Here is a 24,943-nt window from a genome sequence, read left to right on the forward strand (position 1 = left end):
CAGCTAAGGGCCATAGGGGCTGCACCTCTTACATTTCTGCCTTTGTAAGTCACTTTTTAAAATATTTAACCCCTTTATAGTATAGTTATGGATGAAAATTGTGCAGCAGTGAGAGTACTTTTGAAAGAGATTATGAAAGAGAAATAACATTGTTTTACAGGCATAGTGTTGTTTTGAATTTCCACACATAAATGAATATTTGTAAGTCCATAAATGACAAATAGATCAATGAATGTAACAATTTTTTTACTGCTTTCTGTTTCCAAGTATGAACAATGCTTCTCTTTGCGTATTTAGTTGGAAGCAATAATCTGGTCTGCCCAGCTGCGGAGCTCTGTGACGCGGGCATAGACACCTGGAGAAGATACACTGCATGTGCTGCTTCCCCATGACACAATACCGACCAGTGTCCAAGCATCATCTTTCTGGCATACAAGTGGCCCACCGGAATCACCCTAGATTAAATTGAAATACATGGCAATATTACTCATTTGGCCTATTTAGCCACGATTCACTGTTAATTAAGTACAGTGTTGTACAAGTACAGTATGTATAATTATCTTCCGAAACAAAAAAAATCAACAAAAAAATTCTGATCAAAGTTAATGCAAAAAATGTTCACCCTGTTTGATTTGCCTGAAGCCCCGGTGGCTGCTACAATCATCCATTTTTATTGGGCTCTGTTAGTTTAATACCGATACAGCAAATTAATAGTGGTAGCCATCATTACATACTGTAGGCAGAGGGACAGATGTGAAAGATCCTCCTGTTCACACCACACCCTGATATTTGCCAGGAGCTCCTTAGGCACAATCTGTGGGAAGAAGAACCTGCACTGTACAGAATATGAAACACAATTTTTTTCATTGTGTTTCATATTCAATTTCAATATATTTATTTTTGTTCAGATAAGATTATTTTACAGAAGACATTAAATATATTGTATAGTTATAATGTCTAATTAAATATTTTAAAATGTTATTATTCCTGGGAAAGGGATATGCAGAGACAAAATACCTTTTACCGGGTCTCTTACTAGGTGGACCCTATTTAGTGCACACTGCCAGCAACCACTTGAGCAGATAACTGACTGCTTGGCACACCACAAACAAATCACCTCATTAGAGGCAAGTTTCTTCACTTATGTTGGGATTTCCAAGAATATATGGAGGATATATTAACCCCCTAACAGCAAAGCTCCTAAAGTGTATTTACAGTATGTTATAACTGTAACTAATACATATCTACTCTTTGACGAATCACTATTAGCAACTCAAGTGGGTGTAACCAAACACTTGGTATCCACTATTTAACTATTTTCTGCATAAGCTGTTGCCTTGTCTTATAACAATACCAGCAATCAAGTGGGAACATACAGTACATTTATTTGTGTATTTTTTATGTATTGGTTGACTTAATGCTATATTTAATTGGTTATCTTACTTTATTCTTATTTTTGTTGGTTATACTTTAGGTATATTTTAGTTTTAGAATAATTTTAGAGATAAGAAGCCTCCGTGTTTCTATGTTGAAGCACTGATAATTTAATTCCATTATTGTTCCTGAACCAGCACAGTAAAATAAATGTGTCTTTCTATTCACAGAGACAAAATACAACAAATAAAGCAAAATGGGAGGTGAAGAAGGGATACTATACACCAATAAATTCAAGGACACAACAAAAGAAAGACAATATATGGGAGCTATATGAAATGCAATTGTCCTATACTTTTCTGGAAAGGTTTTGGATTGCGAAAGTGAATTCTGATTTGTTAATCAATATTTAAAATACTGCAATACTGTTCTTTTTAAGGAAAATGATTGTAGACTGTGGATTAACCATGAAAATGTTATGGCCATTCTGGGCACCAGCATTATAAAATAAGCTTAAGGTTGTATTTGTGGAAGCTAAGGATTTATGACCTGGAACACAACATTAAGTCTTTAAAAATACAGTTGATATGATTTAAAAGTTCTTTGTGGAAAAAAGCCTGCTGGCATCCCCATGCTCTGTCATATAACAATTAGTCAGTGTAGCACTAAAAAGGAAACATCGCTGCTGTCTCTAGTTACTGTAGCAAATAACAAATCTAATTGATACACATTTCTGTCTATGAGTAATTTATATAATGTTTATATAATGTAACATACTTTCAGAAATGTTTATCTCTTACAGTAGTCTGTTGTGAAATCACATATCCATTAGTTTTTTACTTTGTTATTTGCTGTCCCTGACATTGAACAAGAGGGACAATGAAACAAAACATATATTCAGATTATACTAGAGTGGTGTGATTACTGTACAGTTAGTTTTTCATTCATGCCAGTGAAGACTTGTATGAATACTATACATACACTGAAGGTCATTGACAACAAGCAAACTGCCCACAGCATAGTGTAAAGTTGGTTCTTTATGCACTGTGTGCCTCAACTTGCCCAAGTGTGCCTAGATTAATGCTGAGGCACATGGGTTTGTGGAGCGGATTGTCAAAATTTGCATAGGGATATTTATTTGCAAATAAGAGGACTTGATCACCAGTGCATCTCATTTTCTGTGCACTATGTAAATAAGAGTTATTTGGTGGAGATTACAGAAAGAAGATAAAGGGGTGTTTTGGATATCGGAATATTCCGTATTTTGTAATATTTGCATAAAATAATGAAATATCTTGGGAATGGGACACAAATCTAAACACAGAATGAATTTATGTTTTATATACACCTTATAAACACAGCATAAAGGTAATTTTATACTATATTTTTTATAATTTTGTGCATCAGAAAAAGTTTGTGTACATACATGAAATTCATTTATGTTTCATATACATCTTATACCCACAGCCTGAAGGTTATTTTATACAATAATTTTAATAATTTGTGCTTTAAATAAAGTTTGTGGACATTGGACCATCAGAAAGCAAAGGTTTCACTTTCTCAGTCATGCTAAAAATATTCCGTATTTCGGAATATTCCGTATTTCGGAATATTTGGATATGGGAGACACAACCTGTAGTACGTTACTTCTTAGCTGGTAATTTTCAGGTCCTACAATTTGAAATAGGACCTTGATTTGTGCCTACACCAAGCACTAAAAATATTAAAAAGCTTTACACATACGGAGGTGTCATGAAATCAGTCCTGATGTCCTCCCACTCTCATAATTAAATTAAGCCATAAATGAGGCTAAATTAAACAGTTGAAGTTGAAAAGTGTACTTTACTGAAAGGCCAGTTACTAATGTAGTAGATGGTGCATTTTGCATACAGCATTTAAACCATACTTACCTACTTTTAAAAAAGCATTTTGGGGAGATTGTGAGAGCAGCACCTATGAACGCAGTGGTAAAGTGGGCGTGTACTCCTACATCTGAGAGGTGCGTCCTAGAATTTCCTTACATCCAAATGTAAACAAGCCCCAAAGCAGTTAGTAAGATCTATTTGTTGATGAAAACACTCTGATACTGTTTTTTTTTTTAATATTACAGCTTCATAATGGGGTAAAGTGCAATCATGGAGATTAATAAACTCTTAGGGAGACAGGGAGATTGCTACTATTTCAGGGAGTCTCCCTGACAATGAGGGAGAGTTGGCAAGTATGATTTAAACTTTGCAGACTGTACCTTTATGGAAGAATGGAGTTTACTGTATATGCACAGTTCAATGAATAACACAAAAAAACATGTAATGGCAACATCATCTAGACTTCAAACCCAAAAGACTGCTAGGCCACAAGGAGGCGAATAATAATGAAGCCCCAAAGCTATTGTTACACGGTCACAACTTGTCTCCTTCTAGCAATGTTCTTCCTGTTCCATCGGTTGCTAGGCGATCTGGACGCCACCGGATATCACATGTTCTTCACAGCACAACTTGATTGGTTTCTTACCCTATTTCTGCACGCTGGCCCTTTGCCACCTTGCCAACTATAGTGTTCCTTGTGAATCTCTTGGCTCAGCTGCATGGTCAGAGGTCCTGTATTTCTCCTTGTTTTGGTATCCAGTGACATCGGCTTCCCAGATGCACCTAAGCTGTTACCAGCTTCTTTGCCACTACATTGGCTTCCCAGCTGCACCGTCAGCTCCCAAGCTATTACCGGCTTCGTTGCCGCTACATCAGCTTCCCAGATGCACCATCAGCTCCCAAGCTGCTACCGGCTTCATTGCCGCTCCATCAGCTTTCAAGCCGTACTACCAGCTCCCAAGTTACTACCAGCTTCAAGGCAGCATCTCAAAACCGGCTTCCAAGCCATACTACTGGCTCTCAAAGCCGCATCTCACCAATGGCCCTCAAGCCACACTACCGGCTCAAAGCAGCATCTCACTACCAGCTCTCAAAGCCGTAACTCACCACTGGCCCTCCAGCTACACCACTGGCTCAAGGCCGCATTTCACCATCAGATCACAGGTCATACTACTGGCTCTCTCACCACTAGCTCTCCGGCTATTCCACCAGCTCAAAGTCGCATCTCACAACTGGCTTTCCAGCCCCACTACCGGCTATCAAAGCAGTATTGCTCCACCGGTTCTTGAAGCTGCATCTCACCACCACCTCTGCACCCATACCACTGGCTCTCAAACCCACCAGCTCTCCAACCACACTACCGGCTCAAAGCCGCATCTCGCCACCAGCTCTCCAGCCACACTGCCGGCTCAAAGCTGCATCTCATCACTGGCTCTCAAAGCCGCATCACTGGCCTCCGAGCCACTTCATCAACTCTTCTAATTATACTACCAGCTTTAGCTGCATCATCGGTGTTCAAAGCCGCACCATTGGCTTCTTAGCCAAACTACTGACTTCACTCTCAGTTTCCAGTATCTTCCATTATTCTCTGGGTTCCAAAGGTAACCAGTGTAAATCCCTACTACTTTGAGTAATAAGTCCAGGCAGCCACTTAAGTACCGGCGAATGTCTCCCAGTTCGAAGGGAACAGCGGGTGGCTGTTAGTGGCGGGGTTCTATGGGTTTATACTGAGCAGCCTGGGAATCCATAAAAGCTATGGAATGAAACGACAAACCAGCACCATAAAAACAAATCATCATTTATACCAGGCTTGTCCTTAGAATATAAACCCTGTTTATTTTAAATACTGTAGTTGAAATAACAAATTAAGAATAACAGTCTTAATAAACAATATAAATGAGAGTGTTTGATAAGATTATTCACCACCAATAAAACTGAATAGTAAATATAATAGGAGGGACCATAGTATCTCTATTCTTATTAAAAGTAATTATGAAGAATCTAAAGCCTAAAATATAGTAATAGTAGATCTTTGCTATAAGAACCACATACGTTATACCCCTTTCACACATACAGAAAATAGATCAGATATTATCTAAACCATATGACCGTATGATATCTTGAGTATCAAAGCAGAAAGATGCTGGGCAGATAAGATATACCTGTTATCACCTGACTGTATCAACCAATACAGTGTAAAGGCGAGTATCCACTACTCAACAGTGAATAGACTGAACGATAATGATATCGTTCACTACACTGCAGGGTACCCACACTGAATGATATGTCGTTCAGTGCAGGCACAGTCATCTGCAAACATGCTGAACCTGACGATATTGTTGACCGGCATGTTTGCACTATAATAGATGTCTAAATAACCAAATTTTCAATCAATTTTCAAATGATATTCAACTGATTATCGAACAATTATCGAACAATATCGGTATCGTTATCGTTCATTTTAATCGTCTAGTGGATAGGCACCTTAAATAAATTCTTTAAAAAAAATCAGTTGTATTGTATTTGTAGTACAAGATTAGGAACATGGCAGCTGCCGCTTCAAAACACTTGCCAATATTTTCAGTTGCTTAAAAGTACAGATGTGCGCAGACTCCTGTGTTTTGGTTTTGGCAAAGCCACCTTCAAATGTTATGTTTTTGGCAAAACTACCCTCAATGTTTTGGTTTTGATTTGGTTTTGTGTTTTTTTTAAATTGATAAAAATAGCTAAAATCATGTCATTTGGAAATGTTTACATGCAATCCAAATCCGAAAAAAGATTTTTAAATCAGAGTTCCAAATTTACATCAGACCTGAACTAGGACCGCACATCTCTACTTAAGTCTCTACTTTTGTTTAACCTATTTTATCTTCAATATATGTGATCTATGGAAGTTTATTAATAGTAGAGTGGTAATTACTGTACTCAACCAGTGTTTATTATTTCAATACATTATTAGATTATGATTACAATTTAATCTCAATCACATAATCACAAACAGTATATTGTATATTACTGTATTAAGTAAATTCACCAATGACATAAGGGGGTTTACAATGTAACCATGAGCCTGGTATATATACAATATTTGAATATTCTTTCAGTGCCGGTCAGTACTAATTGCTTTTAAACACATTAAAGCGTATAGGCTAAGCCACCCATCCAGATGCACCAGTGATGAACAAAAGAATTTTAAAAATAAATATATTCTGTGATCCGTAGAACAGCACTTGTGGCTTTGTACTTTTTTTTATAACCACAGAACTTATGGAATACTTATTACTCCTTTTATTTTACTGAAGAGGTATTCTATTCCCATACTTGCCAACTCTCCCTGATTGTCAGAGAGGCTCCCTGAAATAGTGAAATAGTAGCAATCTCCCTGACTGCCTAAAGAGTCTAGCAATCTCCCTGATTGCACCTTACCCGTATTATGTAGCAATTATATACTTGAGGGGAAAAAAAGGAAATATATATATATATATATATATTATCCTTTATTTATATGGCGCCACAAGTGTTCCGCAGCACCTTACATAGTACATAGAACTAATAGGTGAACAAGAAACAAGTAACTTACAACAACATTACACTGCAGGACAAGGACACGACTTATATACGTTGCTGAAATAGTGATTAAAGCACTCACAATAAGCTGCCGGGAGTTGGCAGTCACGTGTTAGGTGCCCTTATGGGGAGTAAGGAGTAGAAGAAAATGTAAAGAGAAGCACATGAGGGAAGAGGTCCCTGCCCATGAGAGCTTACATTCTAAAGGGCAGGGGCATACAGACAAGCATGACACAGAAGGGGAAGATAGGGAGGAAAGAGCATGAAGTGGGTTAGGATGAGTGCTGAAAGGCCTTGATGAAGTAGTGGGTCTTGAGAGCCCGTTTGAAGATTTGTAGAGAGGTGGAGAGTCTGATAGGGAGAGGGAGAGCATTCCAAAGGTAGGGAGCAGCACGGGCAAAATCTCGGATGCGGGAGTGGGAGGAAGTAATCAGTTGGCAAGAGAGGCGGCATGCATTAGTTGAGTGAAGTGGACGGGCGGGAGTTTGAAGGGAGAGAAGGTCAGAAATGTATGCGGGAGATGATTTGGTGAGGGCATTGTAGGTGAATGTAAGAACCTTGAATTGGCATCTGAAGGGGAAGGGGAGCCAGTGTAGGGCTTGAAGGAGAGGGGAAGAAGATGTAGAATGTCTGGAGAGGAAGATGAGCCGAGCAGCAGCATTGAGAACCAATTGTAGTGGAGAGAGGAAAGAGACTGAGAGGCCAGCTAGGAGAAGGTTACAGTAGTCCAATCTGGATATGACCAGTGAGTGGATGAGGGTTTTAGTGGCATCCTGGGTGAGGAAGGGTAATACTGGAGATATTTTTTAGAAAACGGCAGGACTGCGAGAGGTGCTGAATGTGCGGTTTAAATGAGAGGGAGGAGTCTAGGATAACTCCAAGACAGCACACTTTGGGGCTAGAGAAGATAGTTGTGCCATCAATAGATAATGAAATTGTGGGAAGTGATGTAGTGGAAGAGGGTGGGAAGATGATCAGCTCAGTCTTAGACATGTTAAGTTTAAGAAAGCACTAGGACATCCACGAAGAGACAGCAGAGGTACAGTTGGAGATACGGGAAAGAGTAAGGAATGGGTAAGGGTAAGGAGCGGGGGGGAGAGCTCAGGGGTGGAAAGGTAAATTTGAGTATCATCTGCATAGAGATGATATTGGAGGTCAAAGGAGTTAATGAGTTCTCCTAAAGAGGATGTATATAGGGAGAAAAGGAAAGGTCCAAGAACAGAACCTTGAGGAACTCCTACTGTTAGTGGAAGTGGAGGGGAAGAGGAGTCATGAGAGGACACAGCGAAGGAACGATCAGAGAGGTAGGAGGAAAGCCAGGAGAGGGCAGTGCCACATAAACCGAGAGAGTAAAGGATTTGCAGGAAGAAAGGGTGGTCTATAGTGTCAATTGCAGCAGAGAGGTCAAGGAGAATGAGCAGAGAGTAGTGGCCCTTGGATTTGGCAGCAAGGAGGTCGTTGCTGACTTTCATGAGGGCAGTTTCAGTGGGGTGGAGAGATCGGAAGCCAGATTGAAATGAGTCAAGGAGGGAGTGGGAGGAAAGAAAGGTGGTAAGGCGGTTGTAGACAATACGATCAAGGAGTTTGGAAGCAAAAGGGAGAAGAGAGATGGGTCGATAGTTGGAAAGTATGTTAGGATCAAGGGTAGGTTTTTTAAGAATGGTGGAGACAAGAGCATGTTTGAATGCAGAAGGGACAGTGCCAGATGATAGGGAGAGATTAAGGAGGTGAGCCAGATGGAAACAGGCAGAAGGAGACAGGTGAGAGAGGAGACGGGAAGGGATAGGGTCTAGAGGGGAGGTGGAAGGAGGGGAGGACCAGATGAGGGCCATGACTTCCTCTACAGAAGCAGGAGAGAAGGATGTCAGAGTTAGTGAGACATAAGGGGAGGGGTGGTAAGGGCAAGGAGGGGGAGGAGTGCTGAGGGTCTGATGGGATATGATGTCCTCATGTATGGAGTCAATTTTAGATGTAAAGTAGTTGGCAAAGTCGAGGGCAGAGAGCAAGGAGGGAAGGAGAGGAGGGGAAGGGCAGAGTAGGGAGTTGAAAGTGGCAAAGAGACGCCGGGGGTTTGAGGACTGGTAGGAGATGAGGTTCTTGAAATATGTTTGTTTGGAGAGAGACAGGGCAGCACTGTAGGAAGAGAGAATAAATTTGAAATGGAGGAAGTCAGCCTTAGAGCATAACTTTCTCCACTGACGCTCTGCAATTCTTGAACACTTTTGTAGGTATCTGGTGCATTTGGAATGCCAGGGTTGTGGTGTGGATCTGCGAGGGTGAGTAGTTATTGCTGGAGCAACAGAATCAAGAGTAGAAGTAAGGGAGGAATTGTACAGGGAAGTAGCCTGTTCAGGACAGGAGAGAGAAATGACAGGGGAGAGAAGAGAGTCCAGCAGGGAGGGAAAAGCAACAGTGTCAATAGCCTCAATATTACGCTTAGTAATGGTAGCCTTAGAACTTAGAGGTGGGGAAGGAGAGAGGGATAGGTTAAAAGAGAGAAGGTGATGGTCAGAGAGGGGGATTGGTCAATTGGAGTAATCAGAAATATCACAACGGTGAGTAAAGACCAGGTCAAGTGAGTGCCCACTCACATGGGAGGGTGATGAGGTCCATTGGGCGAGACCAAAGGAAGAGGTGAGGGTAAGGAGTTTAGCTGCAGAGGATTCTGTGTGTATGTCAATAGGAATATTAAAATCACCTAGGATAATGGAGGGAAGATCTGAGGAGAGAAAGTGAGGGAGCCAGGAAGCAAAGTTGTCAAGGAATTTGGAGGGAGAGCCAGGGGGATGGTAAATGACAGCTACTCTGAGGTTTACTGGTTGGAAGAGGCATATAGCATGAACCTCAAATGTGGGGAATGTAAAGTATGGTTCAGAGGGTATTAGCTGGTAGGAATAACTGGTGGATAAAAGGACCCCAACACCAACCCCATGGCGACCCCCAGGCCGGGGGGTGTGGGAGAAGGCAAGGACCCCAGAGGATAGAGCAGCAGGAGAAGTGGTGTCAGAGGGCGAGATCCAAGTTTCAGTGATGGCTAGGAGATTCAGAGAGTTGGAGATAAAAAGGTCATGGGTGGGGACCAGTTTATTACAGACTGACCTGGCATTCCAGAGGGCACAGGATAGAGAGATAGCATTTGTGGGGGAGATGTGAATAAGATTATCCAGGTTACTGTAACATGGAGGTAAGATTAATTTGGGGGACCGATATGAATAGAGTTTAGTGATGGTGCGGGCACCTGAGCTAGAAAGGGAACCTATAGGAGGTGGGCAGGGAGGGAGATGTGGATGGCAGTGGGGTGAAGTGACAGGGAGAGGAGTGTAGGAGGAGGGTTTGGTGGTGGGGTAGTAGGACAGAGGGGGGGCAGAACAGGAAGAAAGTGGAGTAATGGGTGAGGAGTGAAGAGTAGGCAGACAGAGGAGGGGGGAGAAGGGGAGGAGGAGGTGGAAGAGATTAGGGGGAAAGGATAAAGGTGGAAGCAGGGGGCAGAAAAGAGGATTAGGTAGAGACTGAGTGAAGGAGGGAGTTGACGAAAACCTTGTCATGGTGTTTATAAGTAAACAAGAGGAATGAAATTTGGAAATATAAATGAGATATGAGTGCAAGAGATTTGTAGGAATGCAAGTGAAAAAACAGTGATGTATCAAAAAACAGTGTATCAATATGTATGCAGATTAACAAGATTGTTATAGGGAGGATTAAAAGTGGGATTCTAATGTGTGCAGAATTTGAAAAATAATGCAGATTGTAAGTAGATAGAGTATGTGAGGCTAGGCAAGAGATCTGAGATAAAGGACAGTGTTTCAAAGTTGATAGATGTAAACTGACATGGGAAAAAGTACGATAAGCATTGAATTGTATGCGAGAATCAAAAGGCCAGCATTAATAACAATAAAAGTGTTCTTGCCGTGATTGTACAGGGAGTCCACTTGTAGTTTGAGTCTTTATATTGTTGAGGTTTGTTGCTAGATGGACCTTTTCTCCTTCTGTTTCTCCTCGGTTTAACGCAGGTCTAATGCTAGTTTTGCACTTAAAAACACTGCACTTTGAAAAAAGATGCACCCAGCCAAGGCTTCCCCAGCCAAACTACTGACACTTATACAGGGATGCAAGCAAGTGTGGACACTAATTAATGAAAACCCCCAATTGGCCAGCCAGAGAAAGCTAGCAATAAAAATGGCTTAAGTCAACAATGAACACATACCATACATCTAAGGCTACAAATAAATCAAGCATTCACTTTAGTCAATAGACTAAGAGAATCCTTAAAACAATTTTAACTATTACAAATCATAAGGCATTAGAAACAATAGCATAAGGATTCAGTAAAGAATAAGCTAGTTACCTATGATTATAATTAATAAAGGAGGCACAGGAGGTGAAATACTTTACAGTCACAGTCAACTTCAGTTACCTATGATTATAATTAATAAAGGAGGCACAGGAGGTGAAATACTTTGCAGTCACAGTCAACTTCAGTTACCTATGATTATAATTAATAAAGGAGGCACAGAAGGTGAAATACTTTGCAGTCACAGTCAACTTCAGTTACCTATGATTATAATTAATAAAGGAGGCACAGGAGGTGAAATACTTTGCAGTCACAGTCAACTTCAGTTACCTATGATTATAATTAATAAAGGAGGCACAGGAGGTGAAATACTTTGCAGTCACAGTCAATTTCAGTTACCTATGATTAGAATTAATAAAGGAGGCACAGGAAGTGAAATACTTTGCAGTCACAGTCAACTTCATTCAAGATCAGCAGAAGAATTAACTAATAAAAATAGCGCAGGTCTAATGCTAGTTTTGCACTTAAAAACACTGCACTTTGAAAAAAGCTGCACCCAGCCAAGGATTTCCCAGCCAAATTAGGATCATTAGTGCCATTTTCCTGCATTGGTTATAAGGCACATTGATTCAATGGATTACATTTTTAAATAAGGTTTGTTGTGGCCACCTATGTAGAACCACTTGTAATACACAATACATGAGCAAGCCCTTACAAGTATCAGTGTGTTTTAATCAACATGTAGATCTTATTAACTGCTTTGTGGCTCATTTACACTTGGATAAAAGTCAATTTTATGGCACGCCTCTCAGATGTAGCAGTACACTTCCACTTTACTGCTTCGCTCATAGGTATTGCATTATAAATCTCCCTGAAATGTCTTTTCAAAAGTATGCAAGTATGACTATACCTTATTTTTGTATTTTATTCTACAAACAAATTGTGTTTGTATGCAAGGATAGCATTATAGATTTGCAGACAAAACACATACAGTACTGTATATTATGTATCTGCTAATACAAACCATGCAAGAGGAGGATCCAGCAGCTCCAGCACAGACCATGATGTCATTGATGTTGGTACCCCAATAGGTCTTGCACTGAGTATTGGACATCACAGGCAGAGCAGTCTGCTGCAGCTTGCTGGGGGTGGTCAATGCTGTGTACAGAAACATAGACACTATTTATAGAACTTGTACATATTTTTTTTTCATATCAATTCTAAATATTTGCAATCAGTTTAACAGGTTATACAATTGCAATTTGTACTGTATGTTTAAATTATGCACTTTGCATTGCTTAATATTACAGAATATGCTAAGTTGACTTAATTTATTGATATGTATATTTTATGACATATTTTCTGGTATTAAGCAGATTGGCTACCAGGTATATATATATATATATATATATATATATATATATATATATATATATATATATAGTACTTGAAATCATAGGCGGCACTCGGAGGCTAATGACATGAAACCCTCAAGAGAGGGACTTTATTCGGTCAGTCTGTCGACGTTTCGGGGTCTTCCACCCCTTCCTCAGGACAACAAGATGTAGTCCTGAGGAAGGGGTGGAAGACCCCGAAACGTCGACAGACTGACCGAATAAAGTCCCTCTCTTGAGTGCCGCCTATGATTTCAAGTACATTTTGCATTGGGGGTGCTGTCCTCCTGGAGGGCACCGGAGCAAGGTGGGACTATTTGTCCACTGACACAGAGTGAGCGGGTGCCGGAGTACCGTTTACCTATATAAATATCTATATATATATATATATATATTGTGGTCTTCAGAATTACTACGCATCTTGATAAAGGCTCTATGAGAGCTGAAAGGCATTGATCAGTGAGGATTCTGGTTTATTATTCATCATTCACATACCAAAGGTATGCTTTTTGTGGCTTACTGACTTTACTATAATAGGTCTTGGAGTTTTTGTTACCTTTGGACTCTGTTAGTTTTTATTGTATCATCCCAACTATGGTTTTTTTAAAGTAATTTTAAATACATTTTTTAACCAGTACATCTGGTTTCTTTTATGTTACCCCTATTGCTTTTCTGGAGTATTTTGGGGGTTCCAGACCATTTTTAAATCATTCACTACAAAGAAACCTTTATGTGATTATCTACATAATACATAATTGTGAGTGTGGTATGCTTCACTATTAAAGAAACCTTTATACAGTATGCATTTAATATTCATCTTTTAGAGTAAGTGGGGAATGCTACCCTAATTTTATCTGGGCTATTTGTTGTGAAGGATATATACACATAGAAGGATAAAAGAAACCTTTACATGTTTCATTCTGAGTTGGGTAGGCTTTTTTCTTCTGCAAACATCTTATATAAACTGTCCCCACAGGGGTGAATTTTATGTCACTACATGATTGTGGACATACTACACATAGGGCCCGATTCAGAGCCGCTCACAAGCGGGCCGATGGTTGCACACTGCGCATGCGCAAGCCCCACTGAGCTACTGAAGTTCAGTCGCTACGAAGCTCGCAACAAGATGGGGCGGCTGTCGATGTTGATTGACAGCTCGCCCCGTTTTGTGAGAGGGTAGCCGGACAAATGCAGGCGTTCCCTTAGGAACACCTGCCGTTTGTAGGAGGGCTGATTGACATCACTACTGATGTCAATAGTGGACTTCCTGCTCTATTAGAGCAGGAAATCCGCTTGCGGCAGCTAGACCCTACCCCAGGGTCTCGTCGCAAGCCTGATGGTCGCGATGATCGCGACGGTCTCCAACCCGCTCGCAAAAGGTGTGGATGGCCACCTTTGCGAGCGGCCGGAGAAAAAAAAAACGCCCACATTCAGAGCGAGTGCCCGCAAGCAGCAAGCGGCTCTGAATCTGGGCCATTGCGTTTTAGTTTTTTCAGTTTCATCCTTTACATAGTATCTGAGGGTCACCATCAAATGGAACATCAACCCATTTTTAAGAAGAAATTCTGAGTTGAGACCTAAAAGAAACACCAATGGGACATATTGTATCATTTTATTTTATTTAGCGCCTCTTTGCTTTACTTTTTTCCCGTTTTTATCATGGTTGTATTTTCAGTTAGGGAAGTGGTGATATTCCTATCAGGTATTTTACTAAGTGAAGGGGTTGCTGTGCGCAATTAGTGTTGGCTCCATATATTTCCTTTGTATGAGACAGTTAGGGGTACTGTATATTGTTAATGGGAGAAGAGGCCTAAAGTCATTATTTTCCCTACTTTTCTAAATCGATTCTATTGCTGCCTACTGATTAATAGACCCCTTAATAAATAAGGATCCTGTGAACAGCAGTGTTGGCAATTAGTAAATCACTGGTTCTCACCATTGTATCTTGTCTTTCCCCATCCACTGGTTACACAGATACGACCATCATCATATACAGTACCTCACCGGGATTTGCCAGGCACACTGGAGATATGGTGAAAGACAGCAGGAGTGGCCAGTTTAATCAGGGAAATGTCGTTATTGATGGTGTTGGAGTTCCAGTTGGGGTGAGTAAAACCTTAAAAGGACAAGAATACTGAATTGCAAAGTTTGCATGTATCTTCGGCTGTACTTGTTACTGAAAATAATGAAATGCAACACGCACAAAATGGATGAGTAGATGTGTAAAATCCTCTGTGGTGACACACACCTTAGTGTGTGTTGGTGTTATAAATGTATTTGTGTAAGTCTGTTCATGCCAGAATTGGCAGCAAGTCCATTTTCTGAACAGATCTTGTGATTTTTCGCCTATGGGCCTGATTCAGCAAGGATTGCAACTGCTATTATGCACGCGATCAGCCGATTGTTGCATTCTGCACATGCATATGCATCGCAGTGTGCGTGCGCAAACACTCCACTGTGATTGGGATTGCGATCGTAGTAGCTACGCAGACCTATAGCAGAGTGATTGACAGGAAATAACATTTGGGGTTAGTGACGGAGGGTGGTCTGCGAAACACTTTGTTACCAGAGTGTTTAAACACCATTACAGGGGCGTGCATAAATTATCCTCTGCGATGCCATACGCAGCTTGTGTACTCACAGCGTGCAATGAGATTAGCAATTCCTGAGTAAGGTCAGACCTTGTGTAAGTGCGTGAGGCTGCAATGTTACCGATGGTTTCGTAGTCTTGCTATGTATTACAAATGTGTGCAAGGTAAGGTGGTCATCCATATGTTGTGCTGCGATGGCCTAGCGATCGCAATGGATTAGCATATCATCGCAGTAAAACTGCGTGTGTAATTGCAGCCGTGATCACAGTTGCGATCCTTGCTGAATCAGGCCCCATGTTTGCGTCCAAGTTGAGCAAACACAACTTTGAGCAGCTATAGGAGATTCAAATGTATCTCAGCCTTGTCTCTACTTACAGTTGGGTGTTTATAATGGGGCAACAAATTGGCATTTACATGTAAGATAAGTGGCATGGCTGTGAAGATGAAATTACAGACTATTTAGAGGTGAGCTTACACAGAGATCTGTCTGATTTTAGATGGATCTCTTACACCAAGGGAAAGGCTGGTGCAAATGCATGCTGATATTGATAATGAATGCTTTCACAAGCGGATGGTGTGGGCAGTGCAGCTACATAGATGGGGATATTTTGAACACAGACAAACATCTGTATTTGCTACCAAGTATGCAATTCGGCCGCAAGTGGGGATGTACAACTCTGATTCAGGCCATATGTGACATGTCTGTTGGCTTTGGATGCCATTTTGCATCAACTGTTCCTTCATTGATAATTCAGAAGAGAAGTGACATGGGAGACAGAGATGCAGTGAGAGGAGCATCTCAGACGAGAGATAGAGAAAGCAAACAAACATATGTAAGTAAGGAAATATGGAAAGGAATAAATGAGTATATAAAATAAGAAATAGCCTTTTATAAACCGGGAGTGACTGAGGTGATCGTGAGGATCGCGGACCGTGTCCTGCTGCCGGTCGCTGACAGTGTGGAGCTAGGTGATCGTGAGGATCGCGGACCATGTCCTGCTGCCGGACGCCGACAGTGTGGAGCTAGGTGATCGTGAGGATCACGGAGCATGGCCTGCTGCCGGACACTGACAGTGTGGAGCTGAGGTGTCGTGAGGATCGCGGAGCGTGTCCTGCTGCCGGACACTGACAGTGTGGAGCTGAGGTGATCGTGAGGATCGCGGAGCGTGTCCTGCTGCCGGACGCTGACAGTGTGGAGCTGAGGTGGTGACTGCTACTGGGCTGCGGGCACGGTCTCTCCTGCTGGAGGCCCTTAATTATCAGGTCTGAGAGGGCTGCACTATCTACAATACCGACGACTAAGTTACCTGCGGTGACCGGGCGGTGTACTTCGTTGTCTAAGGGGTCTATTTACTAAGCAGGAGACAGAGTGAAAAGTGATAAGGTGCCAGCCAATCAGCTCCTAACAGCCATCTCACAGGGTGTATGACTTACTTTAAATTTAGAATCAGTGTTGAGGCAGCCGTTGATGACGATGGCAGCCGTGTATTATAAGCACTAAGTGATAAGAAAGTGATAAGGTGCCAGCCAATCAGCTCCATACTGTCATCTCACAGGCTGTGTTTGAAAAATGACAGTTGGGAGCTGATTGGCTGGCACCTTATCACTTTCTTATCACTTTTCACTCTGTCTCCTAACACTGCTTAGTAAATACACCCCTGAATCTGCTGGAATGGGAGAGCTGCCGGACGCTCACTTACCAGGACTCCACTGCTGCTGACGAGCTGCCCGTGAATGCCGGGCGGTGTGATCGCATGCCTGTTGACACTGCAGTGAGACTACAGCGGGGCGCTTACATACCTGGCTTCTAGTGCTGAAGACGTGCTGCCGGTAATCGTCAGGTGGAGTGTCCCATAGTCTGCCATTAATAGAAGGGAGCTATTGAGGAGTGATCTCTTGCCCGGATTTCCCCACCTATGGTTAGCTGAGCCTGCTGGCGGGAGTGGAGGAGAGTGAGGATTCCGGGGGCGATCTTTGTTTGTGGTGGGGACGGGGCTCAGTGATGGAGGTGAGGGAAGAGTGATACCTGCTGCCCACTGTTTCATTGAGCTGGCTGTTTGGATTGGAGAGGGCTGGGGGTGGGCGCGGGGGGCCCAACCGCAGGTTTGTGCATCATTTTTTTTCTTTTCTAAAGGGGTGCAGGATAACTTAACTCTAATTCATTCTGCTGAATTTACATCTATTTTTCTGTGAGTCCTTTCCTTTTTCTTTGGCCGTCGGGTGATGGACAGATTCGTGGATAAATTGCTGCCGTCAAGTGGCTCTTCACAATCCACCCAGTCTAAGATGGGCAGAAATAGGCTTGCAAATAATAAATCATCCTCAGCGTCTCAGGGGTCTTCAGAGGGAACATCGGAATCGATGAATAACTCTCAATCAGATCAAGGTGTTGTGGTGGCTCAGACGTCTATTTCAGACATGGTTGAAGCAATCTCCAGAAAACTCCTGCCACAGACTGATAAAAAATTTGAGAATATGCAGACCTCACTGGACTTGGCCTTGGCCAGGATAGAAACTAACACCGCTCGAATCTGTGGTATCGAACAGAGGGCCTGATTCAGAGGTGCTCACAAAAAGCGAGCGCTTGCTCTGAATCAGGGAGGCCGCATGTTTTTTTTTGTTCGACCTCCTGGCCACTCACTAAGCTGTGGTTGACCACCCACAGCTTTATTGAGCAGCCAGATGATGGTCGCAATGGTCGCGACCATCGCGACTATCGGGCTTGCAACGAGACCCTTGTGGTAGGGTCTCATCCGTCGCAACAGATAATAGAGCCGGAAGCTCATCACTGACATCACTCATGATGTCAATGGGGATGCCCCCAAATGGCAGGCGTTCCTTCGGGAATGCCTTCATTTGGCCAGCCACCCCCCCCCCCGGCCTGCCTACCAAATGGGGCGAGCTGTTGATCAACATCGACAGCCGCCCCTTTTGAATGCGAGCCCCAGAGCAAGTGATTTCTTGCTCGCTCCGGGGGTTGAGCACGCGCAGTGCGCACGCCATTCGCATAGCGCTTGCGAGCGGGTCTGAATCAGGCCCAGAGACTCAGTGACACAGAAGACACAATTCATGCCCTACAAAATAGTCTTGAAGCTTGCTCTCACTCTACGAACACGCTGGTGGAGAAAATGGATGACCTCAAAAAAAAGAAACAGGTGAAACAATCTGCGCTTTATAGGCATCCCAGAGATTGCGAGGGGCCAATGTCTGCTGGAATACTTATCTACCACTTTACCACAAGCACTCAGATTATCCCCTGATCTTCCTGCTCCACAGATAGAACAAGTGCATAGAATAGGTCCGGAAAGGGATAATGCTGCGGATCGTCCAAGGTCAGTCATTGCCCGTTTCTTGGACTTCAGAGTAAAAGAACAAATCCTGATGGCTTATCGGAAATTCCCTCAATTACAAATTGACAACACTCGAATATTGATTCTCCAAGACTTTTCCACCTCGGTAGCTCAAAAAACATAAAGCCTTCCTCCAGTTTGCAGCTTCCTATTGGAAAATAATCATCAATTCGCCCTGATGTTTCCAGCCAAATTACGAGTGGAAATAGATAGTCGCACCATATTTTTTGAAGATCATGACAAAGCCAAGGCTCACTTTCTTCATTGATGATTTCCCCGAGATCTCCCAACCAACGTCCTTAGCAAACTGAGAGAGGAAAAGTATATATAGAATTGTAATGCTTGATAGAATGTTTTGCACCCTTGTTTCTATATCTTAACTTGCGGTTGGTCCCTATGCCCGCTGGATACTGTTGGCGTCTGACAGGGACCTGCAGTCTCGGTATAATGTGTTAATATTTGTAAGTATTATAACCAATGTAATTTTTTCCTGTGCTTCTCCCTCTATTCGGGAAAGCTCAGATACAGTATTTTTGGAAGGGTAGGGGAAAAGGTTGATGACTCAGTTGTATATTTATTTTCATGTAGTACGTGTAGTGCTGTTTTTGATGTAATGTTTGTTCTACAATGTTTTTTGCAATGCTTTTTGTGACGTGTGGGAGGCCTTCCTCCGCGACATCTCCTTTAAGGTTGGGACGAGGAAATGTTCTTTTTTTGTGACATGTCTCATGGGATAGTTTTCTCTCCTGAAGGCATTGGCTGGTGGCATCTAATATACATTCACCTTCCTTGCCAGATGATTCTCTTAAAATAATTTCATGGAATGTGGGAGGCCTAAATACCCCCATCAAAAGAAAAAGGGTCTGTACATATCTTAATGGTGCATACACACGGTCAAAGGTGGTGATGCGAGGCCATGTCATCAATTATGTCTCCAGGAAACGAAAGGAAGCCAACAATCAACATAAGGTCCTCCAATCATCTGTGGCTTTGGCCTTTAGAGCATACACTTCTAACCCCAGCCAGACTCACTATGAAGTCTATAGGGAAGCACGCAAATTATTAGAATCCAAAAATTCCAAGTGTAAATTGGACTATGCGAATAATAAATACTTTAGGTGGGGAAATAGACCGGGATGATTACTAGCTATGATGTCTAAAATGAAAACAAAAAGGAATTTTATTCATAGGATCAGAGATCCGGTCTCGTGGATTTCCTATTCTCAGTCAAATCTTATTGCCAAACAATTTCAAAAGTATTATAAATACCTATATGAAGCAAGCCCTGTTGATCCAGTCCTATGGGACAAATTGTTAGAAGACGCACATCTCCCTAGACTAACTGATACACAGTGAGATAGGTTAGAAAGGGATATATCTCCTACTGACAACAATGACACTATCTCTAATCTTAAATGTAATAAAGCGCCAGGCCCTGACAGGTTCTCAGGGGAATATTTCAAACTACTGAAACATGACATAGCACCCACTTTATTGGAACTTTATAAACTTATTCATAGACGACCTCCCCCGAGTCCTACATGTAACTCTGCATATACTATTTTCCTACCAAAACCAGACAATGACCCACAACTAGTAGATTCTTACAGATCGATCACGTTGCTCAACGTAGATTTTAAGATTTTAGCCAAAATAATGGCCACATGGTTACAATCCATTCTCTCAGATATTCTTACGCCCCATCAGCTGGGTTTTGTAAAGGGTAGACACTCAGTAAAAGGCATAAGGGCTGCAGTTGCAGCTACAGTAATTTCGTCTAATAACTCATCTTCACGCAACATGCTTCTTAGCCTAGACTGTCATAAAGCGTTTGACACCGTTTTATGGCCCCACTTATATGATGTTTTGTCTTGTAGGGTCTTTGGCCAAGACTTTATAAATTGAATCCGATATTTCTATACTTCTCCTAGAAATACTCTATTACTGAATGGGAACCGGGGAGGGACTATGGAGATGTTCAGAGGAACACGTCAAGGCTGCCCCTAGTCCCCCCTCCTATTTAACTTATCCTTAGACCCATTATTGCGAATTATACAACAATCAATATATATCAAGGGTATCTCCTAGGGTTCTCGGGAGTTGAAAGTCACTGCTTTTGCTGATGATATATTGATTTACTTATCCAGTCCTCGCTTCTCACTACATCACCTTATGCAACTGCTTCAGGATTTTGGACGGGTCTCTGGTTTGCAGATAAACTCTGAGAAGTCTGTCACACTATACCTTCGGCCGGGATGTAAACATCCATATTGGCATGCCAATACTCCTTTTGAGTGGGCGGGGGGGGGATTGGTGTATTTGGGGGTTCAAATTCCTAAAAATCCTGCCTCTCGATCGGATAAACATAACTAAAGCCCTGACAGAGATTCTAGGGGAGTTCGGGGGGTGGGGTCATCTCCAGCTCTCTTATCTATGCAGGGCGAGTTTATTAAAGATTTTATCATTCCCTGGAATAATGTATCTCCTACAATCTCTTCCAATAATATTATCTTTAGAAGATAGTAAGATGATAAACAAAGAATTTGTTAATTTTATATGGACTAAGGGGCATCTTAAAATTGGCCTTATTCGACTAGAACAGACAAAAGCCAATGGAGGAATCAATTTTCCTAATATAACCAACTATAGTTATGCGTCCATCCTACGTCATCTTCGGGACTGGCTTTACGGTTCAGATATATATACTGATGCAGAGATGGAGAGTGGTTTTCTCTCAGGCTATAATTTAATATCCTTTTTACATTTGTCAGACATGACGTCCCTCCTCAACTAAGAGAGAACCCTCTTTTGAGGAGCACATGTAAACTATGGCTGATATTGAGACATAAGTTTAAACTTAATGCCAACAGGTCAATCTTCTGTTCTTTCATACTCAATCCTGAGTTCCAACACGGCCAGGCTATTAGCCCTTTCACATCTTGGGCGACTAGAGGGATTAGATATATTGGGGATCTTTTAGATGATAATTTAAAAAGGCCTCTTACGTTTCAACAAGTGGTGGAGAAATATGATTTTCTTTTATCTTCAATCTTCGCATTTCACCAAGCCCAACACTATATCAGTATGACTATTACATTTTTCTCTCCACAAGATTGGTCCAATACATTAGACCCCCTTTTGACTGCTCCTCCGCCCATGACTAAAGCCATAACTATTCACTACAATTGCCTACGCAAGACATTTGACTATGAGTCTATTCAAACAGGGATGCCGTGTTGGCTAAACCACTTCCATAATTTGACAGTAGACAATAGGTTGCATTGGAGAAATATCCTGCAACCTTATACCAGCTATCTCATACAGGGAATTATTCTTAAATACATTTCATAGGACATATATTAGTTCTCAAAGGTGTTTCCTAATGGGATCATCTCCCTCACATAGATGCTATCATTGTAATAAAGAAGATGCAGATCTATTCCACTGTCTTTGGGCCTGTCCTTTGGTAAGAATTTTTTGGCTTCATGTTAGGAAATTTACAATTGACCATTTGGTGAACTTCATACCCTTCACGATAGAATGGGCAATTTTAAGTATCTTGCCGTTAGACCAAAGAGTTTCTAAAGGTGGACGTAAATTGCTGTTGGCCATAAGTACAGCTGCAAGAAAGACTATTCTTCAGGTTTGGATCCATCTGGAGACTCCCCCTTATTCCTTATTTAGAGAAAAATTGTTCTATCTTTTTAGGATGGACTGGTTGGAGGCATCTCTAGAGAGGGAGACAAGGGTTGGCAAATTCTTTAAGACATGGGAAAGCTTCATTACAAGTCTGCCCTTGAACACTAGACAATTGATCCACAAGTGTTTCTCTTCCACTTTGTGGTTTGAATTAAGAATGGTGGATGCTGACCCGCTAATACTGCTGTAGGGGGGTTGCAATACTTCCACATGGGCTTATATATTGATATGTAAAACTTATTTTTGTATGTAATTTTTGCAAAAGTTTATGTGTTATATATGCGATGTTGATGGTAACACTATACTACACTTTGGCCCTGATTCAGAGCCGCTCGCAAGCGGGCCGATGTTTATGCACTGCGCATGCGCCACGTCCAGCGTGCGCAAGCCCCGCCGAGCGACTAAAGTTCAGTTGCTATGGGGCTTGCAACAAGATGGGGTGGCTGTCGATGGTGAGTGACCGCTCGCCCCGTTTGTGGGCAGGTAGGGGGGTGGCTGGACAAACGCAGGCGTTCCCTTATGAACGCCTGCCGTTTGTAGGGAGGTCTTACTGACATCACTACTGATGTCAGTAGTGGACTTCCTGCTCTATTAGAGCAGAAAGTCCACTTGGCCTTGCGGCAGCCTAGACCCTGCAATAGGGTCTCGTCACAAGGTCGATGGCCGCGATTATCGCGATGGTCTCCTGGCCGCTCGCAGAAGCTGTGGGTGGTCTCCCACAGCTTTGCGAGTGGCCGGAAAAAAAAAAAAAAAAACGCCCACAATCCCAGCGAGTGGGCAGCGGCAGCGAGCAGCTTTGAATCAGAGCCTTTGTACATAACAAAATAAGAAATAGCCAGTGGGGAAGAAATAGATGACAAAAGAAGGAGCATAAAAATCAAAGAAATGAGAAACAAAAGAATATATATATATATTCAGCACTAAAGACAATGATTGCAGCCCTTCTCACACCACTCTTTTTATGAAAGTATTGTTAAACAAAATCTTTGGATTTTAAATGTTAACAAGATGGATGTATAGTGCCACCTTCTGGCTAAGTTAAGATTATTATTAACCACTGAATTGACAAATTAGTTTCCTGTAAACCGCTTAGATATTTAAAGGTTTTTATTGTTTAATTAATTTTAAAAAATCATTTTTAATAATATATTTTAATATTTTATTTAAAAAAAAAAAATCATATATATATATATATATATATATATATATATATATATATGCACGCCCTTCTCCTCCTACCGTGACCAGTATATTTTTTTAATTATCATTAACCCCCATTCCCCGTCGCTATCCGGGTCTCGTGCACTGGCCTACCATCGACCCGGTTGCGAGTGCACGGCGCTTATGACCGGGTCTGAATCAGACCTTAAGTTCCCCCATTTCGCACTGTGATCACCAGCACATGCATCCCGGAGTGCTATTTGTACGGCATTCTGGGGAGCAATTACAGAGCACCACATCACTTTCAGGGGGTCTGGGGATCCGTGGGTCTGGGGAGTCTGAGGAGATCTGTTCTGCACTGGGTATAGCAGTACAGTATAAGAATGTATTATTGTACAGAAAATATTTATAGAAATTATATTGAAATGTCTATGAGAGACTGCAAACTGGAAGTCATAAGCAGGAAACATGATATACTCACTTGTCCTACAGCCAGACTCTGGATTGCCTCAGCATTTGAGTTTCTATCATGTTCTCCAACAACGATAAGATCAGTGCTCCTATGAAAGAAAAAATTAAACAAAAAATACTGAATTGGGTTTCTTGAGATATTTAAATTAAGAAATATTTTGATTAAATTTGAGATCAGAACCATTATTATTGTTATTTATAGAGATTAGCGGGTCCGGTTCTCTAAGAACCAGACCCACCCGAACTTCCAGATCCGAGGCGAGAACCGAGCTAGGCTTGCGTTTTCCCTCCTGATTTGGATCTCAAAACGAGGCTAAACATCATCCTCCTGCTGCCGGATTCTCATGTTTCTTGGATTACATAAAGGTCCCCGCGATCAGCGCCATTTTCACTTTGACTGTGGAGAGAGAAGCTAGCAAACGTAGTCAGTCACTACCAGTCACTCAGTGTGTGTGTCCAGTCGGGGTCTTGGCCTGAAGACGGCTACTGCATTGTCCATAAAGGGGCTTAGGCTGCAATATATAAAGGGGGGCTTCCTTCAGTGGTGCTGCAGCTGCTGTCTCGTCACAAGCCCGATGGTCTTGTGATGGTCATCATCATGGCTGCTCGCTATAGCTGTGGGTGGTTACCCACAGCTATGCGAGCGGCCAGGAGGCCGCTCTAAAAAACAAGAAGGCCAATGACTGCTGTGTCACTTGTACTGTCAATTAACTCCGGCTGCTGCTGTGTTTTTGTCCTTTCATCAGGCTAGGACTGTAGTCCATAAATGGGTCCTGTGTTGTCCGGGGGCTGCCATGTCAATTAGGGGTGCTCTTCCCCAGTTTAAAAAAAAAGTGTTTATTTTTTGTGTGTGTGCGTTAGCAACTTAGCTGCGCTATTATTGTTTGTTGACACTGCCGGCCAGATCGCAGTTTATCGTCCACATATTTGTGACTGTGCAGATGGTCTCTCCGCACTCGGCAGGGGTGCTTTGTTGTCCATAAAGAAGGGGTGCTGTCTGTGTTGATCATCAAGGGGCTGCTGCCTCATTCAGGGATGCTCATCCCCAGTGTATTTATTCTTGTTGTTATTCTTTTCTTATTCATAAAAAATCTTGTGACACTGTAATTGGAATCACAGTGTAATATTCAACACTTATTAAATTATTTTGTGACACTGTAAGTAAACTTTACAATTTTAC

General features: G+C 42.0%; 1 pseudogene; it reads right to left on the reverse strand.

The window, feature by feature from the left end:
• Positions 1-293: 293 nt before the first annotated feature.
• LOC148510715 (chymotrypsinogen B-like) overlaps positions 294-24,943 on the reverse strand; it is a 37,868-nt pseudogene continuing 13,218 nt past the window's right edge.

Source organism: Taudactylus pleione, unplaced genomic scaffold (genome assembly GCF_031769625.1).
Source record: "Taudactylus pleione unplaced genomic scaffold, aTauple2 ptg000313l, whole genome shotgun sequence".
In the NCBI taxonomy this organism is placed as follows: domain Eukaryota; kingdom Metazoa; phylum Chordata; class Amphibia; order Anura; family Myobatrachidae; genus Taudactylus; species Taudactylus pleione.